This window comes from Myodes glareolus, chromosome 22, assembly GCF_982192425.1.
Source record: "Myodes glareolus chromosome 22, mMyoGla1.1, whole genome shotgun sequence".
Classification (NCBI taxonomy): Eukaryota; Metazoa; Chordata; class Mammalia; order Rodentia; family Cricetidae; genus Myodes; species Myodes glareolus.
This window is the reverse complement of record NC_142047.1, coordinates 59,331,590-59,352,869: the sequence shown is the minus strand read 5'-3', so window position 1 is coordinate 59,352,869 and position 21,280 is coordinate 59,331,590. Positions and strand designations below refer to the sequence as shown.

Below are 21,280 nucleotides of genomic sequence, written 5' to 3'. Positions count from 1 at the left end.
CTCCTATTGGCCCAACTGAAAAGGATACTGCCAGTCAGGAACCAGAGAACAAAGCTGCTTGTGATCTGCTTCAATGGCATCAAAGAGAAAATCAAGGGACTGGGCAGATGGTTCAGATTGTAAAGTATTTGCCCTGTAATCTTAAGGACTTGAGTTTAATGATCAGACCCTAGATAGAAATCCCAATGTGGCAGGTGATTATAATCCCAGTGCTGGGGAGGTGAAGACAGGTAAATCCATCTCTAAGGCTCAATAGCCAGCTAGCACAGCTCATGTGGTGACTTGCAGGCCAGTGAGAAATCTGGAATTAAAAACAAGGATCCCATATGCAAGTGTACACTTGTGCGTGCACACCCACATATAGATACATAATATACATTCACGAGAGAGAGAGAGAGAGAGAGAGAGAGAGAGAGAGAGAGAGAGAGACCCATGGTGTAGGCTGGGTTTCTCTGTGGAGATAAACATAGAGGAACTCAAAGAGGGTGCGCAGGAAGCAGAAGCAGCATCTCAAGCAACTTCTCTGGATCATTCTAGAGGATCTGATCCTCCTTGCAAAGTCTGGTTGCTGAGAATCAGTTGTAACAAGAGAAAAAATGATGAAGTGACATCCTGGCTCGACACAAACAGAATCTGTTGAACTCGGGAGCAGAAGCAGGGAGGCTAACTTAGTCTAGAGAACCCACACAAGGGTGCGATAGGCTGAAATCTGCTCAGTTAACAGTCACTTATCTATTGTCACAACACAGTGGGACCTGTCATCGCTCAGTGATTCCGGCCTGATCTGGGGCAGAGACTGGACTACTAGGAGACAGGGAGTTAGAATATGGAAATAACCATTTGACTCTATGGTAACTCACTAAAACTACTTTGTAATGGGTAGGACATTTGGAAATACACAGATCTGAATCTATTTCAAGAGAACTTTAACACCAAATGCCAAAAGATCTTGCCAATTGTTACAAATATCCAGTTTACTGCCCAAAAAAAGCATTTCTTTTTTTCATTTTAAGGTTAATAATACAGCACAAGCTTAGAAATCCAAGGAGACGCTGTGTGTGAAATTCTCTTTATCAAATACATTCAGGTCTATATGGTATGTCCTGTTTTATCATGCCATTCATTCATTTCTCCCAGAGATATCTAAGGAGCAATTTCACTTTTTTTCTGGAGCTAATATTCAGTCTATTATTTTGAGAGTGGAGTGCTTGCTAGCTTGGAGAATGATGTCAAACATAAATTGAGTCCCATGATGCTGTGAGTCAGCCTGAAAGAGTGGTCAAGGGTTTTCCAATGCAGTTCCTCTGTTTTCCTATGCACAGAGTTCTGTACTTGCCTTCCACTGGATCTCATTTCACAAACACCAGCAATCACAGCATGCACCCATAGCAGAGAGTATTGTTTTAAATAGAGTATCTTAACTTCTTTTTCACTTTTATTAATAGATTATCAAAACTGGATACGGACCTTGTCCCCTGTCAACATATTAGCCAATTATAATAAGAAAAATCACATTACAAACAATTTCCCCAAGTAAGGTCTGACTGAGTGAGGGTCCCCAGGTATGGAGACACTGAGCCAGGCTTAGCATTCACACACAATGGCTGCTAGGCTTTCTCTCATTGTTTAGTCCCAATGTCTCACTCCACTAACTATTCCTTTAATGGTATTTTGAAGCAAACTATTCACACAGCTGCAACTGGAAGGATTCTGGAGATTTTACCTTCTTGATATCTCAGAACATTGTAACATCAAGGACTGAAAGAAAAAAAAATCTCTTCCATGTCAAATGTTTACTTGGATCTTTTGATTGGTAATTGCATACTCCTCTGTGCCTCCCAAGAAAGAAATCTTTAAGCACTAATTTAAATACAGCTTGTAGCCCAGGTGTGATCTATTCCTGTTATCCTAGCACTTGGGAGACAGAGGCAGAAAGCTTGGAGTTCAAGGTCACCCTGTGCAACACAGCAAGCTGGAGGTCAGCATGGGCTACGTGAGAGGGTGTCTAAAAGAAAATAGTCAAAATCCAAAAACAAAACAAAACAACGACACACCTTCTCACCTCTTTCACCTCTTGCCTTGGAACACAATGGAGCATGTCAAAGAGAAGTCCAGTTACAGACCATTTATGTATGAAAGCTTCTTCCACCCCTCTCTCTCCCTTCCTTCCTCCCTCCGTTTCTCTCTTTGTGCGTGTGTATATGTGTATGTGAGAGAAATAGAGACAGAGAGAAAGAAACAGAGAGTCAGTGTTTCTCGGCAAAAGCAGCTTCTACACTTGATCCACACTGTCATCTGCCCTCTGTGTTTGGCGAGTCCCCACTCATGTCTTTGCCCGGACTGTCTCCTGTAAAATGCACGTGTTCATGTGTAGATGCCAGGGTGTACTTTAGTGTACTTTAAACCAGATATTTTAAATATCCAATGTATGAAACTGAACTCCTCACTCAACCTATTGCATCCCAGTATTCCTTGCTTCAGTAATGGAATTTAGGTCTAAATTCAGCCTCCTTGGCTTCTTTTCTTCTCATGCCCCGCATGTGGTAGAGCTTGAACCTTCAAATGCATCTACATTCTGACCACCTATCACCTCTAGCATCGCCTGCTCTGTGGGCCACCATATGGCCCTCTCCGAGGTTGTCACAGTCACCTTCTAGTGGGCCTTCTCTGGTTCCTCCCTCACTGCATCATTCCTGACACTGCAGGAGAGCACTCCTCTTAGAATTAACCTGACCAGGTCTTTGCTTTGCTGCGAGCTTTCTGATGGTTCTGGAAACCAAACACAAAGTCTTCGAGACCCCACTGATTCTGTGCTGTGGATCTCTCCCTCAGCCATCTCTCTCATGCTATTCTTGGAACATTGCAGACGTATTTCAGCCTCTGCCTCCTAATGACTGTTCCTGTTCTGTGGAGGCTGGTCCCTTCTTCACTGACCTTGAGAGCCAAGGCAGAAGCCATGACTCCGCTGACATCTGCCCAATTCCTCTACTTCACTATTTAACTTATATGTTGTTGTCAGAACTGCTAGTTCTTAGTACCATTTTTGTTTGTTTTCTGCAATAGCAACCACTTATAATATCATAATATTTATTTAGTACGCTTGCTAGGTCTTACAATAATATGTGATTTTCTCAGAGGTAGGCATTACGACCTGCTACTTTCATTTCTTTTCTTTCTTTTTTCTTTCTTTTTTATTCTTTTTCTTTTTGAGACAGGATCTCACTGGCCTGGAGCTCAACCAAGTGGGTTAGACGCCTGGCTAGTGGGTCCCAGGGATCAGCCTACCAGTGCTGGGATTCCAGGTATACTGCCATGCTGAGTCTTTTTATGTGGGTTCCAGGAAACAAACTCAGGACCTTATGCTTGCCAGGCTAATATTTTATTGAAACATCCTACTTTTCAGCTACCATTCTGAAGTCCTAGAGCAGTGCATGGCTTAGAGCAGTTCATGGCTCAGAGCAGGTTACACATTTATCTTGGGCAATGAGAATTTGTGAGACTGGGGCTGATGCTCAGTGGACATGACTGCCTAGCTCTCATGAAGCTGTGGGTTCAGACGCCCTCCAGCACCACAGTAAATCAGCTGCGGTGGAGCACACTTGTGATCCTCAAAATCAAAGTCATTCCTAAGATGACAAAGAGATTCATATTCACACATGACTTCATAGCAGTCGTGTTAAGTACTGAGAAACACTGATTGTTTTGAGAGGCCTGGGGAAGAAGGTGCCTCCAAATGTCTCCATTTAAGGTGTGCTGCTGTGCTAGATTTGTACATTACCTCTGTCAACTGCATGCATTGTTTACGACTCCCTGGAAATTAGCATTTTTCAAATCTTGAATAAAATTGTTTAATTATATTAGAATTCTCATGAACTAAAATCACCATAGTATAAAGTATGATGGAAATCCAACTGCATTTTAAAATATAGTGTCACATTCATGTATACAGATTTAAGAGATGGGCTCACAGCTAGTAATCCATCTGGTAGACTATCATAAAATAAGATCTAATGTTCAATAAAGAGATGTGAGTTACACCAGCCCTGTCTGTGAAGATGTGCCTACGGAAGAATGAAATACAGATTTACATATCGAAGCCTTGACAGCTGGGTAGAGCCACGGGGTCTTTCCTGCAGTCCTGGGAAGACCACATGTTGCCTTTTAATAACAAAGCAGGGTCCTAGGGTAATGGGTAATTATACTGCCTGAGATTTTGCTTTTGTGCCTGGTTCACCGCATTTGAAATTCCTCAAATAATAAAAGGTTTCTTAGATACATTGTTCTCCAACTATTTCCACCCACTTATATGAATTTAGTAAAATATGTACTTATGAGACCTTTCAGAGAAAATATCACTTCAGAATATGCATATGGAGGGGGAGATTGATTCATAAAGTTCAGGCTTATCTGGAACTTATTAGGTAGTCAAGATGACCTTTAATCCTCATCTTCCTGCTTCTACCTCCCAAGTTCTAGGATTACAGGCAGGCAACAGTTTATGTGGATTGAGGATTGAACCCAGGTCTTCTGAATACTAGGCAAGCACTCTACCAACTGAACCATATCCCCACCCTTTAGAACATTGCTCTATGACATATATTCTTATCAGTGTAAAAAAGGTATGGGTGAGGAAAATTGTGGGGAAATAGAATACATCAAGGGTGTATTCTTATAGAGCGTTATATTATTGGTTAAAGCTTCATGATTTTCATCATCTAATTCTTTGTACCCACTTAGTGAAGTTAGAATTTATACGTACTGTTGCCACTGTGTGTATCATGTTTTCTAAAGAAAATAACTCACAGCACTCGTGACAACAATCATGTTTTCACCCTGAACTATTGTTTCACAGTTACAGCTCTTGCATGCATCACGTATTGCATTCGCTATATGATTTCATGGGAAATAATGGAACACACCTGACTCTCTGGTATCAGGAGCTGGGGCATCTCGAGTGTGATACCTTCTGAGTAAGCCTCTGTCTCAAACATAAATAAATCAATTTAACTTCATAACATGTGTGTTATTTTAACAATACAACTTAATTCAACTTAGCCAGTTTTTTTTAAATTACCCATTCTCAGTTTGTATATAGCTATCAGTATAGAATTGTTCTCAAGTCAAAGAAATAGCTAAACTTGGGGTTTTCTCTGCTACAAAACTGGGACTATACTAATTTGGTAAAATGCTTGTCTAGCAGGCACAAAGCCCTGGGTCCATGCCTATCCCCACATAACCCCAGTTGCCAACTCTGGAGGAAGATGAAGAGGTAGAAGAAATTTAAGGCGAGCTTTAGCCATATAGTAAATTTGAGGGCAGTCTAGGCTACATGAAACCCATTCTCAAAAGGGAAAAAGAAATCAACCAAACAAAACAACTCCACACATTCATATATACAAGTTAGACATCTCATCTGCCCACTTCAGCCTCTGGGGTGCTGGCACCCTGATGCACAATAATTGGGCTTACAGACTTGATTGCCTCATGGATTCAGACATGGCACGTGGGAGGAAGGCACATTTTGACAATGCATTTCTGAGAGCAAAGCAGAGTGCACAGGAGAACTCGGAGAGCTCCTCTCCAGGGATCGTTTTAGCAGACAAACTCAACACCAAGCCTTTCTTTCCCTCTATTGTTAAGTGCTTCTCAGTGCTGGACCATTCATCTGAGCCGGCATTTAGAAGAGACCCCGTGCTCTGCTCAGCTTTGTCCAATCAGTGAATACCCACTGTGCTTGGCATTTGTTGTTGCTCCACATCAGAACCCAGTGACAGCTGTCTCTCTAGCCGATCTTTGTGAACGTCTTTCCAGGCAGGGGATAGGTTGTCAGGTGTACGTTTCCTATTCTGCATTGTTTTAAAGCTTTCCTCCCGTGTAACCAATAGTTTCATATCTCTCAGCTTCTCTGGGAGCACTGACCCTGAGATCTCATCTGAAAGAGGCGGTCTCAGATTAAAACCAGTCCTTCTCTCTGTATCTTCCCACAAAGAGGCAAAAAACAGTCAGAGGGTGAATACCATAGTTCCCTCAATGATGTCATGAGGTGTGCCTCCTCTGAGGTCACCTCCTCAAAGTAGGAGTTGACTGCAATTTATCTTTTGGGGGCTGATATATTATTACATTAATTTCTTTTCTTAGAAACTGAGACTCCTGTATCCCAGTTGGCTTTACACTCCCGAGGATGCTGAGATTGACTTTGAACTGATCCTCAGGCCTCTATCTCTCAAGTGCTAAGATTATGGGTATCACATTACACCTGGTTTATGTGGTGCTGGCGACCAAACCCAGAGTCTCATACATGCTAGGCAAGTACTCCACCAGCTAAACCACCTGCCCAGATCCAGTTACATGAAATTTTGATGGAAGTGGATAAATTATAAATCACTGGAGTGCACCATCCTCCCTCAGTTGTCATTTTTGACGTAGATGTTATTAGAAACACACTTTATATTTTGAAAGACAGCTACTTCCCTCAAAGCCCACCACGGCAGTGAGCTTCCCATCTCCATAAAACAAGGCTGAGGCTGACACAAATACATGAGTTAGTGAGAGGAAAATTTACATGGACTCAGAGTAGCAGAGGTCCAAATGGCTGCCTCTGTGGTAAGGAAAGCAACGGGTCACAGTGAGGTAATAAAGTATCATTCTACTCCCCTCATGCCAGCCAGTGAGAGAAGATGGGCTGGGACTCCTTCAGCAGAGAATCCAAGATCAATTCAATTATCTTATCTTTTTGTATTATCAATCTTATCAGGCCTTGTGGGACAGCGTTGATACAGATGTTTCACCTGTGGATGATCGCTAACAGTCACTCACGCTCAGCACCAACGGTCACTCACGCTCAGCACCAACAGTCACTCACGCTCAACACCAACAGTCACTCACGCTCAGCACCAACAGTCACTCACACTCAGCACCAACGGTCACTCACACTCAGCACCAACGGTCACTGATGCTCAGCACCAACGGTCACTCACGCTCAGCACCAACGGTCACTGATGCTCAGCACCAACAGTCACTCACGCTCAGCACCAACAGTCACTGATGCTCAGCACCAACGGTCACTCACGCTCAGCACCAACGGTCACTGATGCTCAGCACCAACAGTCACTCACGCTCAGCACCAACAGTCACTGATGCTCAGCACCAGCCATCACTGATGCTCAGCACCAACGGTCACTCACGCTCAGCACCAACGGCCACTCACGCTCAGCACCAATGGCCACTCACGCTCAGCACCAACAGTCACTCACACTCAGCACCAACAGTCACTCACGCTCAGCACCAACGGTCACTGATGCTCAGCACCAACGGTCACTCACGCTCAGCACCAACGGCCACTCACGCTCAGCACCAGCAGTCACTGATGCTCAGCACCACCAGTCACTCGTTCTCAGCACCAACAGTCACTCACGCTCAGCACTGATGACGTAAATCACAAAACAATCCCACAACAGTCCAGAATTATGAATAATAAAAGGATTATTTATTTAAGGGGAATACTTATAGGTCACTGTTCTAGACAACAGTCCTCTGTGCAAACAAGAACAGAGTTGCTTTGGGTGCCTCTTGGTTCTCTCTGACCAATGTCAGAAAGAGGTTCCTTGTGCCTAGAACTGGGTTGTATTTTTGCTTGTTTTTTTTAATAAGTCATGTCTTCTGAGAATAGCAGTATTCACCCAGTCCAACACTTCTTTTCAAACTCCTCTTGTGCTATTGTTAGATTTCTAATGACCTTATGAACTAATTGGATCTCATCAGGTGTTTTCATACATGTTTGGTTCCCACTAAGCTATACTCTGCTTTTTCCTTTTTCCATCTTGCTGAAACCTTCAGTTCCCAGGAAGAGTGAAAATGTTATTCAAGTACACTGGATGGTTTCCATGGTCACCTGAGCTAATTTCATGTTCATACCCATGAAGTACGAAAGTAGAGCGTTCCTTGTCAGGAGACAGGGTTTGGGTTCAAACCTGAGAAGACGAATGGTGATTCAATCGACAAATTCAAGTTGTCTGCTACTTTACATCCCGATACTTCTGAATAGAAAATAGGAGTCAGACGTGCAGACCAATAGCATGCTAAGTGATGTTTTTGTTTATAATATCCTTTGCAGGATTAAACCAGAGTACAGTCATGGTGAGACGTTGTCACCCAGTCTGTCATATGGAGGCATCACACTACCCAGCCTGTCACATGGGAGCAAAATACCACCCAGCATGTCACATATTGACATCCTGACACCCAGAGTACCGGGATTTGGGGTCGTACAATGAGCTGGTTTTTGTAGGCTATTTGCTTTCAGAAGTTTGTCTTCAAAGCTAATGTGGGTCTCTGCCCAAAATGAGACTGCTTGTTTTGTGCTGTCAGCTCATACAAAGCAGAAGGCTTCACCAGAGCATACGGTCTCCCTCCCAGCCCAGGCTTGACCTTCTCCACCGCATGACTTCAGGAGCCCATGGGAGCTGAAACAGTAACAGCAATCACTGGATAGCAAAACAGTATGCTTTTTGCAAGTATTATTTCACAGCCAACATTTGCAAATGTCCTGAAGAATTTCCATCAGTCATTTTAGCAGTGCAGAGTTAGGAATATGAACACACATAAAAAAAAATCTCACTCAACCCATGACTGTTTAATACAGAAAAAAAAATCATAAATCTAAATTCCTGATACTTGGTTAAATTTAAAATAGAATAAAATAATTACTTGACCGGAGAGTTTATTAGAGTGTAAAGGTATCTACTGCTAAATCTAAGAGTTCAAACCATGGGACCCACACAATGCAGGAAGAAAGCCAACTCCCGCATGTAGCCCTTTGACTCCCACATTTTCATATTTTCCCCACCCCACCTCCACACAATAAGTAAACGTAAATTCCTTCATATATATATATATATATATAAACCTGACAATATTCTTTTTATCATATTATTAACACCAATAAAAAGAAATTCTAATACGTTTTATATTATTTGTTTGTTTATCAACTTACCTATTGAGCTACCAGGGTGTGAATGTGAATCCAGGACTTTGCACATACTAGGCAATGTCTCTACCAGTGAGCTACATGCAACCTTAGCCCTCATTTTACCTTTTATTTTGGGGCAGAGTCTTAGTCGATTTGCCCAAATTAGCTTTGAACTCACTTGGTAGCCCAAGTGGGCTTTGAACTTGTGACCCTCTCTCCTCAGACACTCCAGCACTGGGATGACAGGTGTATGCCAGCAGTTTCTGCTCCAGAAATACAGTTTAAGCTATCTAAATCCTAGGGACTGAAGAGGTGGCTTAGTGATGAAGAACACTGGCTACTCTTCTGGATTACCTGGGTTCACTTCCCATAGACCTAGAGCATCCTCATACATACATACATACAGGCAACATTACTTTAAAAATATCTAAATTATAAGCAATTATAAGAAAAACGGGAAAAGTGCAAAGTGAAAGATTTCCCACCAAAATGTTAACATAGAGCTGCTCACAGGCTTTCCTTGCCCAGCATCACATTTCGACCATTGCTAACAACACCTCCCTGATAAGCTGTCATGCTGGAGGCCAGGCTGATTCACAAGACAAAAATCTTACCATTGCTGCAGAGTTTATCCAGTGCAGTGATTATCATTCGTGTTATAAATATAGCTGTAACAGTTGGCTAGATATAAAAATAAATGCGTAACTCTCAGTGAGGAACCTTGGCAGATCTGGGTGCCCGGGCAATAGCCCCGTGTGCTGAACCGGGGCGCCTGCTGACCGAACTAGTTATTGAATGACAGTTAGACAAGGCACCTCCCTTCTACTTCTCTGCATTTCACATGCAAGCAAGCAAGGAAGCAAGCAAGCCAGCGCGTCCTGTTGTAGTCAAACTCTTAACTTTCAGGAAAGCAGTAGGCATCTGCCATGCATGTACAGCCTTGCCTTGTTTGGGGGTGGTGCCTGTGAAACCTTCTGGCCGTACTTCAGAGTGGGCTTTATGAAACCCCCCTAATTAAGCCTCTCACTTTGTTTCTCAGTGATCCCACTTGGTAACAGTGCTCCTTAAATGTGCTCCTCCTCTCACCTGCCACCAGTGAACAGGATCCCAGAATATCTTCCCTGGATATCTGCTGCTCCCACTCGTTCATTGACTTCAGGTTTTATGCAATTATTTTTATTTCACTGGAGCCTCGCTTGAGATTTCCAGGTAAAAATCTGAGCTGTGTTCAGCCACCTGGATACCTGACTTTTGTGTTTTAAATCTTTCACAAATTCTGGACCAGCCAGAAGACTCAGCAAGTAGAGGTGCACGCTCTGAACTCTTGGACATGCACACGCAGCGATTGTAATATTCCTGCCTACTATGTGACTTCCTTCTGTGCTCACATTCACCTGACTCATGGCTCACTCACCCCCTTCCGCTGAGGCATAATAATTGTAGCACACTTAGGAAAACAGACATAGAAAGCAGAAGGTATGCCCTGAATGAAGATGCAATATGCACCAGTTTGTCTCTTGGAAACGAAAGAGGAAGAAAACTAATGAGCAAGATTCTCCAAAACTCTCCTTTTGGATGCTCCTGTGACTCTTTCATACAGAGTTTATGGATAATAAGGAACATGTGTTTACAAAATGGGGAGTTGATGCTGGGTGAAAATGCATCATGCCAGAATTTGTTCAATGTATACTTAACAAACAAGTGAACGATGTGCACATATTTTACATTGCAACAGTGATGGACAGAGAGCTTAGTGATGGGAACATCAAGTCAGGAGGAGCAGAGCAGGCTCACAGACCTGAATTTCTGCACTGGACATGTAGGTTGCAGTGGAAGGTGTCTTGGCCTTGATAGTATGTGGTCAGATAGTACATCAGATGAGCACTGTAGGGCTTGGAAAATGGAGATGTGGCACCAGGCATTCACCATGTGTCACTCAAACTGAGAACAGAGTGGACAGAAGGATCCTCCTTAGAACACAGAGGGATTACAAACCTGGAAGCTCTTGTGCATGAAGAGGCAGTGCAGTGGGTACACTGTACAAAGACCCTGCTGTGTTTAGCAAATACTGTTTTACTACAGATGTCTACCCCCTCTGACTCTTACAGTCTTTCTACCCTGTCTTCTACAATGAGCCCCTTGCCTTTGGAGGAGAGATGTGGTATAGGTATTTCATTTAAAGCTGAGCACACTACCTTGGTAGCATGTAACAGACCCTCCCCAACAAAGTGAAAGCCACCCATAAAGATGAAGCTTCCATCCCACTGACAGTTTGTGCTTTCTCCATGTTTTATAACTCAAGCATGTGCTATCCTTTTTTTTTTTTCTTTTTGGTTTTTCAAGCCAGGGTTTCTCTGTGTAGCCCTGGCTGTCCTGGAACTCACTCTGTACATACACCAGGGTGGCCTTGGACTCAGATATCTACCTACCTCTGCCTCCCAAGTACTGGGATTAAAGGTGTGAGACACCACCACCACCCAGCATCATGTGCTATCTTCATCAATAGAGTCTTATCAAGTTCTGGAGGGCAACCAAGATAAATGGCAGAAGCCTCTAATATCGGGGCGGGGGGTTATGAGACCCTACTCACCAACAACTCGAACAAAGGTAAGCTAATCTATCACTGAGCGTATTAGTTTATAACCTGTGGTGTCTGGGAGAAGCACTGCGAGCTTTGTGTGTGTGTGTGTGTGTGTGTGTGTGTGTGTGTGTGTGTGTGTGTGTGTGTTAAAAATAAAGTTGGAGTATATACTCTATTTTTTCCTCTATCATCAGGCCTTATGTTGAAGTGCTTGATCCATGTGGAATTGAGTTTTGTGAAGGGTGAACTAGAAGGATCTAATTTCATTCTTATACCTGTTGATATCTTATTTGGCCAGCACAATTTGTTGAATATGCCGTGGGCTTTGAGGTTTCCTCTCAAAATACGACCCAGTGTCTCAGTCCACTTCCTGTTGCCTTCTGATCAAGATGTAGTCAGCACCGTGTCTGTCTGCACACTGCCATGCTCCCTGCCATGATGATAGTGGACTAAATATCTGAACTGTAAGCAAGCCACCACAATTAAATGTTTTCCCTTATAAGAGTTTCCGCAGTAACAGTGTCTCTTCACAGCAATAGAAACCCTAACTAAGACAGACTCCCAAAGTCTTGACTTATGGAAAATAGAAAAACCTTTATTCCCTCATCACAGAGTCAAGCAAGTCTTTAAAGTCGTACAAGTATACAGCAGTTCACCAGCTCTAATTGTTCTTTATTGTGTCTTAAGGGTTTCTTTTGTATAGCGTTATACAGTTGGGATGCTCTACAGTTAAAATCAGTTCTAGCCTTTATTTTCCTTTCTTATTGATTTCTTCAGTAGCCCACTTATCATTCAGTCATGCGCTGTTTCGCCTCCATGACTTCTGTACCCCCTTAGTATTTGTGGGTGCTGCTATCCACCTTTATTAATTGTGGTCCAATAGGATGTGGGACGCTAATTCCGTATTCCTCTAGTTGTTGAAACCTGCTTTATGTTATAACATGTGATCATCTTTAGAGAAAGTTTCACAGGCAAAGTCACTTTTCATATGGTGACCTGAACACTAAAAGGTCTTTGGGAGGCTTAGCTGTGATGCAGAAGAGTTTCCTTTAGATGTTATTCTAACGTACGTGATGCATATTCCTGGCCACACTGATGCTCTCCATCTGAAACAAAGAGATTACAAGTTTCTTATAAATACTTCCTACCTGCACACCCCATTTGGGATAACTAATAAAAGAAATATTATAGAAACATAACAAATATTTTAAGTATCTTAAAATGATGGTGAATTAACATTCATTGAAATGGATGTTTGTGATGTGTTCAGTCATAGGGCAATATAGCATTTTCTTATGTAAATATCTTTAAAACTACTTCATTTGGGCAAAATAAGTAGCTCAGTTAGCAGAGTGCTTGCCTTGCAAGCAAAAGGACCTAAATTTGATCCCTAGAAACCACATTTTAAAAACTGTGCATAGTAGATACAGGAAGATCCTGGGGTGGTGGAACTGGCCAGATTAACTGAACACATGAGCCCCTGGCTAGAGAAAGACTCTGTCTCAAAACACAATATACATAACTTCTAAAAAACAACAAAAGGGGTTAATGTCTGACTTCAATATGCTTATGCAAAAATATACACCAGTGTACCCTTAACACACATAAACACACACATATATGCATGCACACATATGACATGCACACACACAGGCACACACACACACACACACACACACATAGACACCAGTCATATCCCCAGCATGCACACAAAGTCTAAATCGGGAGAACATATCTGTGCCTGTTTTAGACAATTATTGTAGAGCCCAGGTATAGCTGGATCTCCGTGTGATTTTGGAGAAGCATGGTGCTCCCAAGACAGCATTCAGCAGGCCTTCATCTGTCTATTCCAGCTGTCATCTTATCTGTAGGACACAGGGTTTTTAACCACCCAAGTATGTGACACAGTAACAGCAATCTTAAGTTTGTATGAGAGACAGAACAGCCACTCACCACTCTGAGGAGATAAAAAAAACTCGAAAATACGTAAGGCATGTGGTTTCAAGTCCAGAAACCTTGAATCCATGCCATGAATCTGTGTATCAGAAGAAATGTGTACTATATATTTTAATAAGAAAGATAATTATAATGATTAATTTTCTATGTCTTCATTTTCACTTACCATAAAATCTATTTTTGCTGCTGTTGTTGCTTTGGGTTTTTTAAGGCAGAGTTTCTCTGTGTAGCCCTGGATGTCCTGGAACTCACTCTGTAGACCAGGCTGGACTTGAACTCACAGAGATCTGCCTAACAGAACCACGAAACAAACAGAAACTTAGACATGCACAGTGCACACTAGCAATCCTAGCATTTAGGAGGTAAGGTGGAGGCAGTTCAAGGTCATCCCCAGCTAAGAAAAAGTTCTAGGCCAGAATAGGCTGCAAGAGGCTCCGTCCTTGCAGAGTAAAGCAAGGGAAAGGGAGAGAGGAGGATCATTTGTTTGGACAGTAACCATTCTTCACAAACATGCTCAGCAACCAGAAGATTTTCAGGTCCATCAATAAAGGTCTTTTTCTCTAATAAAGAAGTTCAAGTTCTCTACTTACGAAAAGTGGAGTTAATCAGGAGGCTAACAGTGTGCCCCTTACTTTCCTAGGTGCACAGTCAGGGATAGCATCTTGTTGTCATCAGTAAGTTCCAGAACTGGCCCAAGATCTAAATGAGGTGTGCATCAGAGACCACGGTGTGTGCATAAATAAATATCAACAGACAGTCCACTCCATATTCTTACACTAATATGTAGTATAAGGTAAGAAAGAGATGATAGCCTTAACTAATTATAAGAGCTATAAACCTGGTCGATAGTGTACACAGGGAAACAGACTAGTGTATAACTGATGACAACAGAGCGGCCTAAGGGCACATGCAGAGAAAATGGAAATGCATTCAGAGTCTCAAGAAAACAGGAAATATGATGAAAACCTGAAAAGGAAAGCAACTGTTTGCTTCATAAATCACTGACTTCTCCTGATCCTCCACCTGCCGGGAGCTGGGAAGTGGAATGGCAGGATGACAGAATGCCAGCAAACACAGAAAGCAAGAGAAGAACTCTGAGAAATTAGGTCCCGAAAAGAATACTGTGATACTTTTGTCTTAAAGTGACATGATCGGGAGCCCCCTAGGAGACAAGCCCTAGAGAGCCCTAAGAGAAAGGATCAGATGACTATTCTCTGGATCTGCGTCTAAAGGATTGCCTCTAAGTTAACTGAGATGGGAAGAGTCACTCTGAATGTAGGCAGCACCAACCTGCTGGTCTGGTAGGGGTCTAGACTGAAGAAAAAGGAAAAGACAGCTTGGACGAGCACCCATGCTTCACTGCTTCCTGACTGTAATCTCAATAGGACCAGATGCCTGCAGAGGATCATGATACAGTAGTCCCATACTAGCTCAACTAGCTCAGAATTGGGTACAACAAAGGTTTCTTTATTTAGAGACAGATCAACAGCCCTCTGCACGAGCAGGGAACAGGAACCAAATCCAGTAGCAGAAAGAGAGAGAGAGAGAGAGAGAGAGAGAGAGAGAGAGAGAGAGAGAGAGAGCATGTTTCTACATCTGTTTTTATAGTACTCAAGGCCACATCCAAAGTGGTCCAGCATCTCAAAGGCCATTGGCTGAAGGAGTTTCCCCAGCAGATTCCCCAAGCTGTGAACATTCTACCTTTCTCACCTCAGGGATCTGTTGTAGGGGGAGACTGCTTATTCATTTCCTGGCCACACAGACCCGAAATACTCACACAGAAACTGTATCAATTACACTGCTTGGCCAATAGCTTATGCATATTTCTAGCTAACTCTTATATCTTAAATTAACCCATTTCTATTAGTTTATATTTTACCACAATACTTGTGGTTTATCAGTACTGGCGCGTGGGCATCTTTCTCCTTTTGTGGCCTCATGGCATCTCTTTAACTCTGTCTACTCTCACCTCCTCTATCTGCTTGGAATTTCTACCTTGTCATATTCTGCACTGGAATAGGCCCAGAACAGATTCTTTATTAACCAATGGTATTCACAGCACACAAAGAGGAATCCCACATCACCCTGTAACTCCTTTACCATGAGCAGAAATAAACCCTTAAGTCACTTCTTGTCAGGTATGCTGGCATTGCAAGGGGAACAATAATACTAACATAGCATGAAATGAGAAGAAAAGCCTTCGGTGCAGTCAACGACAAAAACACAGGAGTTCATTGTGGGAAGCTCACACCAAATTTCACAAGTGACCAAAATCACTGTGGTGTGCTTCTGGAATGTTCTTACAAACACATGTTTATTTTCAATACAATTGATGTGTCTATTTTGATAATAAAGATGTTTTTCAAAATAAAAATAGAATAAATTCATATGTAATAGCATCTTTTTGTCTGTTTTGTCTTTTTTTCTTCTTTCTTGCGACCTGTCACTCCACGTAGCACTGGCTATCTAGGGACTCACTATGTAGACCTGGTTAGCCTTGAACCCATAAAAATCCGCCTGCCTTTGCTTCTGAATCTTGGAATTAAAGATGTGAATCAACACACCTGACATTTAAAGTATTTTATATAGATACAGACTCTAATTCAATACAAGTGCCTACTTCAGAATATAAAAGTTATAAAAACAATACAAATATCAAAGAACCAATGTTCAAATTAAATGCCCTTAATAGAACAAATTGGTATATAAAATCCCTTGACTTTTAAGAATTTTCCATAATCTTAGTATCACTTTAGACATATTGTATAGAGAACTATGCCTCAGTCACATAAACATATGCACACACATGCGAGCACACAGTGTCTTAGTTAGGGGTTTTACTGTTGTGAAGAGACATCATGACCTGTGTCTATATAACCCCTATAAAGGAAAAACATTTAATTGGAGCGGCTTACATTTTCAGAGGTTTAGTCCACTATCATCATGGTGAGATATAGTAGTGTGGATGTAGGCGTGGTACTGGAGAAGTCCTGAGAGTCCCACATCTTGACTTGCTGACAACAGGAAGTGATCTGTCTCTCTGGCATGGCTTGAGCATATATGAGACCTCACAGGCCACCTCCACAGTGACACACACTTCCTCCAACAAAGGCCACACCTCTTAACAGTGCCACTCCCTCTGGGGGCCTTCGTCTTTCAAACCACCACACATAGTAAGATGGAAAGTTAATTTGGTCATCTTCAGTATGAACATCCTTTTTCAAGGGCTCCACCTCTCTCTTCTCATTGAATCTCCTGTGGATGTTTTGGTGAATGTCAGAGCTCACTCAACCTCTCACGAACAATAGGCTCATTTCCTTTTCCTTGGGCTAACACTCTGCACTTGCTTGGGTGGGACAGGTGACAGACTCATTGTTACATCTCCCTGCCCTGATGATAAAGGACCTCAACACACACCTGCTGGTTCTTCCAGAACCCCATGGCATTTAGCCTTGGGCTGTCATTCTTACAAAACCACAATAGCTGAAAGATCTGATGGCTCTGCTGTTGGCCCTTCATTAAGATAATATCACTAAAGCAAGGCCAGGAAGATCCAGTGTGCCCTAACTGAATGTCACTTATCCTCCATTCCTGGCTATTTACATGGAGTCAGAAAGCAGGTCCCATAACTCAGAATCTGCGAGTTTGATGGAACAAAGGAGACCACCTTCCTTCTCAAATCTGGTAATTATTTTCTCTTCCCACACCCCACAGTCTCATCTCATGTCATCTCAGAGTAATGGTCAAAAAAATAAAGAGAGAAAAAAAGGCCAGACCCTGCATGCCCTGGATGAACCGGGGCCGTGATCATCTTCCCTGCAAAGCTTTGGCTAAAGTCAAGACTGTGGCACTTTGGGCGGGACATGAGTTTTATTTGCTGGTTTTTACTCAAATCTTTCAAAATAGCTAACACTGTCATTTGAGAAGACAGCCTAAGCACCAGATATCAGACTGTATCAAACTGCCTGTGTGACTTCTTTCCCCAAGCCCGAGCTGACCACATGGGGATAGGAACCATAGAGCAGTAACTCACTTCAAAATTAATCTCCAGCTACTCTGGATATGTGGAAGAGTCTGGCAGTATGTGAAGAAGACAGCTACAAACATTATGCCATGATTTGGATGCTAAATATTCCTCCAAAATTCCTGTGTGGAATGTTGGTCCCCTACTCACTCATGGTCATGCTACTCACGTTGTCAGGGTCACTCAGAAACTTGAGAGACACACGAAACAACTCTAGTCTGCAGCACATGGAAAGGTGCTGTTCAGACAGTACAAGACAGCTTGATAGGAACAAGATGCCCTGACCGACCCTTCTTCCTTTATTTTCTGTACAAGTTGGAGAATACCTAGCTGTCAGTGGAAATAAGGGTTATGCTGCTCCGAGCTGTAGGGCTAAGCAAAACAAATTGGCATACTTCTGACCAGGTCTTACCTAATGAAAAAGAAAATTCACCATAGCAGCATCCAAATACAACACTGAGAAAACTGTCTCTTAGAGCCTGGGAAGATAAAACACGAGGCCATGAGTTTATGCTCAGTCCCCATTAAAGAGTCAGGCATGGTGGCTCGCCATAATTTCAGAACTGAGGAGGCAGAGGCAGAACCTTGGGGCTCACTGACCTAGCTAAACTAGTGAGCCCTGTTCACGTGAGTGTCATTGTCTGGAAAAAAAAAAAAGTAAAGCATTTCTGAGGAAGATGGTTGCCCTCTTACTCCACATGCTCACCTGCACACATATGCATGCTTATCTGCATCCATGAACCGACCTACACATAGCACATATGTGTATACACACAACAAAGAGAACTGTCTCCTGTAGTTACTTTATGTAGCAAGGATCTCAGCATAGCAAGATGAGCCCAGGAATTAAGGAACAGGTGAAATGGTGTAGCACATGGGACAGAATCCATGGGGACAGGGAAGGGCATAGCACAGGCTTGCTTGTTTGAACACTTGGTCTCCAGCTGGTGTTGCTGTCTAGGAATGTTGTGGAACCTTTAGGAGGTACAGTCTTGCTGGCAGAAATGAGTGACTTTTCAATCTTTGAGGTTTGATAGTCAAGCCCCACTTTCTAATTGTAGGGGCAATGAGGCCAACCGGCTCACTCTCTTGCTGTTGGAGTATCCAGGCAAGGAAGGACTGTATCCTCAAACAAAAAGCTGAAACAAACCCTTGGTCTCTTAGGCCGTTTCTTCTTTTCAGTTATTTTGTTATAGCAATGAGAAAATAACTGATAAAACATTCCACCTAAAATGCTGATGGAGGAATTAACGCTTGCTTCAGATTCTCTCTACTATGCCCCACAGAAAGAAAGGCATTTCACACCTTAATCCAGCACACACACAGACACACACACAGGCATAAATTTACACACAGCCAAAAGATATGTTTCACATCTTAACACACACACACACGCACAGAGAGAGAGACAGACAGAGACAGAAACAGAGAGAGAGGCATACTACACATAGCCAAAAGATACGTTTTACCCCTTAATCCAGCACACACACACACACAGATACACTTACACACAGTCAAAGATACGCTTCACGGAGAGAAGATTGGTGGCTAGGAAGAGCTGATGAGAAGACATGGGTCTGACTCTAAGGGCACAGCACAAGGACCTTGGCTGTGGTGGTCATTGTCTGAGACTATACCTCTAGTGGAATTACGTTTATCTATGCCCCGTAAGATCTGAACAACCCTACACTGTGTCTAATTTCTGGCTTGAAATGTATTGAAGCTGTCTAGGGTGGTGGCATAGGAGAAGCTGAGGGAGGGCCGGGTGTACAGGCCTCCATGTATATGTCGTTTCAACATTTTCTAAACATTACAGGGTGGGGATTCAAGCTCAGGTCCTCTCACTTGTGTGGCAAGCACCTTTCACCCACTATGTATCTCCCCAGACTCACTGTTCTTTGATCTGAGCACTTTCCACATCCCTGAATACTCTGGAACATTTCTAGGAACTCCACTGTAGGATGTGCCACAACTGTTCCAGCCGAACATCTTGCTTTCCAGTGACTGCCCTCAAACCCGCATTGCCACTTAAGGAAAACAGTAAAACCCTCCCCATGGCAGGAAAATGACATTTCATTTTGGTTAATGTCACAGGCAACTCTACAGTGCAGATATTAGTTGGTGTCAGCTGTCTGGGAATTGGTGTCTGGGTGTGCAGGCGCCGGAACACTAGACTACTGACACAGCTGACCCAGCCAGACCTCAGAGAAATATGGAGACGAGAGCAGCATGAGGGTTGACAATTAAACATTTGAAAGTTATCTCTCTCAACATAGCTGGTAAGACAGTTCTTAAAAGGACAAATATTAAGCTAGGAAACCCTTCATTCTGAGTTGTTCCAATGCACAACCACATAGTGAAGACATCTGATTCGATTTGTTGCTGCTTTGCTGTCATGCTGCAGGTGGGTTAGGGCTGGGGAGTTTTAGTTGCAGACTCACCACACTCAAATAAGCATGGTCTAGAGCATCAGAGACAACCATGGATGGGACACGGGAGTATCCCTGGGCTTGGCCCCACTTGGCCTCTGTGTATCCTAGCTGTGGTACCTGCTGAAGAAGCCCAGGAGGCATCCCTCTTAACTTCCCCACTCTGTTCATTGCCTCCTTCCTGCTCCTGCAAAGGTGTGCATGCAAAGATATCACCCTTTCAGAAACCTATCATTGAAACTGGAGGTCAGAATTCTAGTTCTGAACTGTAGTTCTCCAATTACATGCTAACAAACATGCCGGACCATCATGTCACAGTGATTTCCTGTGCCCACACACGAGAATGATCTCCCTGTGCAGACAGGAAAAGGCCTTCCAAGTGAGCCCACTTAGTAGTCATGGCACTATTACAATGGGAAACTCAGAACAATGTCCTGAACCACAACTGCACAGCCTGAGGCCTAAATACCTCACCTTATCAGGAGACATAAGTGAAGCAAAGCCAGGGACAAGAACAGGCGTGAGTGCTCCCATCCCTCCGGTGCTATGAGTGCTCCCATCCCTCTGGTGCTATGGACAAGAGCAGAGAGAGGCGCGCTCACATCCCTCACGATCTGCGCTGCCCTGCACATGCCTTCTCCGTGTGGTGCTGACTGTCATTGTGTCCAAAGGTAAAAATAGCTCCACTTTCAAGCTTCACCTCCATAAATTAGGACAAGGGTTAGAGGCCAAGGTTCTGGCAGAGGGATCCTTACTTGGAACAATGAGATGGCTCCTGGGAACATGGGGAGGTCAGTCCCGGGGGGACAGGTTGCTGATTTGCCTGCACTCTGTTCATCTGGCTGAGGGCACCACCCACCTGCAGACTAAAGTAGTTCCCGCACAGTCAGTGAACTTAGAGAAATGAGCACGTTTGGCAGAATCTATTACTCTTTGTGGGGAAATGAATATAATTGCCGTCAGTATTAAAAGACAGATTTTTTTTTAACTTAGTAGCATGTGGTTAAGGTAAGGTGACATGGAGAGACACAGTCTTTTGTGGGTCCGGGGCAGAGCTCTTGCCAATGACATCAGGTAATTATGAAGAGACAGTAACCCTTCTTCAAGTCTAGTAGGAGCCCAAGGCCTCCTGTCCCCCTGGTCATGCCCACATGGAAGGACAGAACTGTTTGATAGACATGAGCAGAGTATGCATTATTCAAAGAGATCTCTTCAAAGGAATCCCATAAATTACAGGTTTTCCAAGATCACAAGTCTCAAAGCCTACAGTGGAGGCCAGGGGTGAGGAACTGTGACCAGCAGGACCAGCAGGGGCATGGTTC

The 21,280-nt window shown here is 43.2% G+C and overlaps 1 long non-coding RNA gene across 1 annotated transcript; it reads right to left on the bottom strand.

Annotated features, from left to right (window-relative positions):
* Window positions 1–12,200: 12,200 nt before the first annotated feature.
* LOC146890244 (uncharacterized) lies at window positions 12,201–20,594 on the bottom strand. The gene is made up of 3 exons (XR_014998960.2): window positions 20,433–20,594; window positions 13,672–13,796; window positions 12,201–12,655 (listed from the first exon to the last, which is right to left on the bottom strand). It is a non-coding gene; the product is annotated as an uncharacterized LOC146890244 (long non-coding RNA).
* Window positions 20,595–21,280: the final 686 nt, after the last annotated feature.